This window comes from Pinus tabuliformis, chromosome 9, assembly GCF_031772625.1.
Source record: "Pinus tabuliformis cultivar Carrire ecotype Pingquan chromosome 9, CPIR1, whole genome shotgun sequence".
Classification (NCBI taxonomy): Eukaryota; Viridiplantae; Streptophyta; class Pinopsida; order Pinales; family Pinaceae; genus Pinus; species Pinus tabuliformis.
In genome coordinates this window covers 1,794,078,404-1,794,083,054 of record NC_142307.1, presented here as the reverse complement: position 1 = coordinate 1,794,083,054, position 4,651 = coordinate 1,794,078,404, and the positions used below count along the sequence as shown (strand labels likewise).

The 4,651-nt window shown below is 42.2% G+C and overlaps 1 pseudogene; it reads left to right on the top strand.

Annotated features, from left to right (window-relative positions):
- Positions 1-201: 201 nt before the first annotated feature.
- Positions 202-1,023, top strand: LOC149155927 (putative DNA primase large subunit pseudogene; annotated as a pseudogene).
- The last annotated feature ends 3,628 nt before the right edge of the window (positions 1,024-4,651 follow it).

Here is a 4,651-nt window from a genome sequence, read left to right as displayed (position 1 = left end):
TCCAAAAGAAAACTCTTACTGCTACTAGAGACTAGATTTAGATTTACTTACTGCTTCTTAGATTTACTTACTCTACTAGACACCGGTCTTCAAGAAAAGAATACTGAGATAATAAATAGCATCATACTGAGAAGAAAAATTCAAAACTTCCCATGTTAACAAGTCCAATGTTTTCCACTATAAGCAAAGGCTATTCAACGCATGGACAACTATTCCCAACGCATGCTGAGACTGTCTCACCGGTTGTTTGCAGTTCTTGGCAGCGGAAGTGTGTCGAAATACAAATCTAGGCTCGATAACAGATCCAGCAAGCTTTCATTCTACCAGTCGGCTCCTCCCCTCGAAGTATCCCTCGAAGATTTTGAATTATTTGCCGTGGATCGTCTCAGAGTTCTTAAGGGTCTCGAAGATACGTTGTCACGTGGCAAAAAATCGGAAGAACTAGAAAGCTTGGTGAGCGAGTTGTGGAGAAAGCACATGCGGACTCCAAATGCAGCTGACATGATCAATAAAGATATTATATCCCATTTTGTGTTGCGCTTGGTATACTGCAGAATGGAAGAGCTTCGGAGATGGTTCCTGCAGATGGAGACTACTCTTTTCCGTCATCGTTTTCGTCTGGAACCCCCAGATGCCCAGAGGATGTTCATGGAGGAATGTAAGCTTCCCTACAGAGCAATTACAAATCCAGAGTTTGAGACGGTGAAAGACAAGTTGGGTCAAGTTGCACGCTCACTTAACCAACCTCTTCCTAATGCGGAGAGCATCTTTTATAAGGTTCCCTTTGAGGAAGTTCCTGAGCTTGTTTCTGGTCGTCGAGTGTTCTTGCAAAATGGTTATGCATTTGTTCCCATGAACCAGCTTGCAGCAATTGTGGTTGGTCAGTTCAGAAGCCGTTTATCAAAAACACTTGTTCTAACAAACAGAAAATGGACTTCGACGATTGCTGAAAAAGATTCAACAGAAAAATGTACTGTCACTCCTAGCCGAGAGCGGAGGCGGAGCAACGGCACCGCCTGTTGAAGAAATGGAGACCTTATTAGAATCCGGCGGACACGGGCACGGATTAGGACCGTCGTCGGATGAAGAATAGATGGTCGTCCTAGTTGCAACAGGTTCAGTATTATTCACTGTAACTCTCGCACAGGCTGGGAACATCAGAAACGCGTCGCTCTTCGGTGTTTGGAATTCACTAGAAAGTGGAGCAGTATGGCGATGCAAAAAGTGTGCTATCTCATCTTGCGCTATTCCTTGACAATATCGCTAACGATTGTGAATGCAACGGTTGCGGACCTCGAATTTTGCATTGCATTGCATTGCAGTTGCTCCACAGAGACAGAGATCTGTTGGAGTCGTTAATCAATCACGCATTTGACAATGGATATCAACGAGGAAGCCATTTTGGCACATAAGCGCACTTTTATGAACTTTTTGGATCAAGATGTGGGGCAAGGCGTTTATATGAACAAGATCAGGAGTATGATCACACAGGGTCGCCATCGCTTGATTATAGACATGGCAGATCTGCGAAACTTTAACCTTGACTTAACTCGCAGGTTGATTCGGAATCCCGGTGAGTACTTTCAACCGTTTTCTGATGCGTTGGTTGAGGTTTCAAAACGGATGCGCAGAGAATATCAGAGGCAGAGCAGCGCAGTGCAGGACAGAAGCTGAAACGTTCAACTCAAAACATTTTATGCAGCAAAAACGTACACAATGACAGAGGTTATAATTAATGAAATGGCCAAGCGAACAGTGGACATTGAGAAAACGCCTTACTGACAGAGCCCAAATTAGTGGAGCGTTAAGATTCTTACGGACAGGTGTACAATGAATAGAACGCTCAGTTATGATAATCAGATAGGGCAGCGCTGCATGCAACAGAGACCATCGCTATTACAGAGAATCGACAACGCTGAGTAAATGTCAGGGTTGGCAGGGAATTTCAGGGTAGAAAGACCTCATGCATAAATGGTGAGATAGAAAACTACAGAATCAGAGGTTGAGAAACCCATGCAAAAGGCCACACATCATGGCTCTGATACCATGTTAAACTCACATGGATAGGAAAACAATAGGAAAGATAAATCAGTGAGTGCATATTTTTATTAAGATAAGATACACATTTATAGTACAATAGGTGACTCTTGGGATTCAGATCCCAAGGTCTCTTGGACTTCTTTGTCCATTCAACTTCCACGCTAACCCTTTAGGATTAGGTGTCCAACATCTACTCTATGCTTCCCAGAAGATCTCATCTAGCCTCCCTTTGGTCTTCCAGAAAATTTGAACTGCACTGTCACATGGGGATCCACTCCTCCCCAAAACTTCATAGAAGTTGGCCAACTTCTTTCCCTACACTATCTGTAGAAACTGTGCAAAGCTTGCGAGTCAGGCCTCTGCTTCCTGTCACTTCATTGTTCCTGAGAATTTTGCTGATTTGACTGGAAGGCCCCCTGCTAGCTTGCTCTGTTGTCCCTCTGAAAATTACACAGTTTTTATTGTTAACCTCTTTGCTTCCCTACTCTACACTCATCCCAAAAACTGCATAGAACTCACTACCTAACACTGTCCCTTAGAAATGCACATTTATTACCAACAACTTCCGGTAGCCTAATCCAGCCCTGCTCTTGAAGACTGCACACAAATGCCTATCAGTGTCTCTTGCTGCCTACTCTTTCTTCCCCAGAAAAATTGTGTATATTCCTAGCTGGACCACCAGATGACTTGCCCAATCATCATCTTTAAAAATGTGTAGCATTTCTCAGCATTTCCCCGACACCCTGCCTTGTCATCCTTTTGGAAATTGTGCAATTCTGCTTCCCATTTGAGTTTTGCCTTTCTAACTGTCACTGTTGTCCCAAATTGTGAAAATATGCCTTCCAATGACATCTGCACAGCATTTCCCAACAGTGCTCCAAAACCTCACATCTCGACCTGAGGTGTGCTCTGTGTAGTTTCAGTGCCTTTTCCCTCTCTAGGTCACCTGAAACAAAATGGAAAAAAATGCTTCATTTTAGACTAGGAGGTTTCTGGATTTGATGTCATCACATTATGAGTGATTGGAGAAATAGGTACATTGATGAACATGGTGCGACAATGAATGAGATGAAGAAGGAGTGAATGCCAGAAGACTTTCTCGTAGATGAATGAGAGTACCAAGCACATGAAGCAATACGTGAAAGGGATACATGTTTTTGAACCATCAAGCAAAGACCAAGACCATCAAATACCTTGCACACTTTTCCATGTGGAGGTGAAGACATGTAACAACGAGAGCAAACCCATCACTCAATAGCACACCAGCTCAACATAGACACCACAATTAGCCAATACATGTCAACAATGTCATGGCAAGTTGTGTCATGAGTTATCTCAGCCACATCACTACTATCGGTCATAATTGTTGTAATAAAATGTAATGTAATGTGAAAGTCCAGGAGATGCACATATGAAGTTGAAGAGTCACATCAGTTGAAAAGTTATAGGAAATCAAACAATCATCACCGAAGTCGAAGATTCAGAAGGGTCATTTATTCCCCTTGGCTACATATGTTGGGTTGTGTTATATTCTTTCCACGACTTGCCCCGCCTTCGTTGTGTTGATTGCGTAGCAGGGGGGTCACAGGGGGTTTGAGGGGTACAGGTAACCCCACTATATGAGGTCCAAGTCAACACCTTAGAAAATTTTGTTTTTCTGGACCCTATATTAGGTTGGGCAGACCTACCTATGGTTTTTTGCATGATATTTGCACATGGTTTTGGACGTGATGGTTTTCGATCCATGGTTTTGGATGCGATGGTTTTCCGTCCATGGTATTGGATGCTTCGACATGTATAAATATGTATTGTAACATTGAAAGGAACATAATGAAAAATCAAGCTGGTAGTCCCAATTTTGGGATCCAGGGGGGAATCTTTGTGTATATCTATTTTATGTGATATGCTCTCACATTTTTTATTTTCTATGTTTTAGAATTCATATGCAGGTAATTTATGTATAGGGTAGAAACCTACATTTGGTATCAGAGCTATTTTGGCTTCAAGGGGACACCTTTGCTGCTGAGGGGTTTCGCTTGGGCCTGTGGTAGAACTTGTACATTGGGAGATCTACAAGAACGATTCTAGTGGTGAAAGAAGATGACGAGTAGTGGAAAGATAGAGATCAAGGAATTTAATGGTCAGAGTTTTGAGTTGTGGAAACTCAAGATGGAGTATCTATTGGTGGATAGAGATCAATGGATCATGGTAGACCTGGGTACTAAATCAACGGGAATGTCCGATGAAGAATGGAAGAAGTTGGATCGGAAGGAAAACAACACAATACAATTGTGTGTCTCAGATTCAGTATTGCTGAATGTATCACGGGAAGCTACAATGAAGGCTTTGTGGGACAAGTTAGGGACTTTGTACCAATCTAAGTCTCTAGTGAATAAACTATTCCTGCGGAAAAAGTTGTATAACCTGAGGATGAAGGATGGAGACTCGGTGACAAATCATGTGAATGCATTTAATACTGTGGAAAATCAGTTATTATCTATTGATATTAAAATGTTAAATCAAGATAAGTGCATTGGTTTGTTGTGCTCTCTACCAGATTCGTGGGATTGTTTGGTAATTGCAATAGGTATCAATACAACTGCCTTGCAGT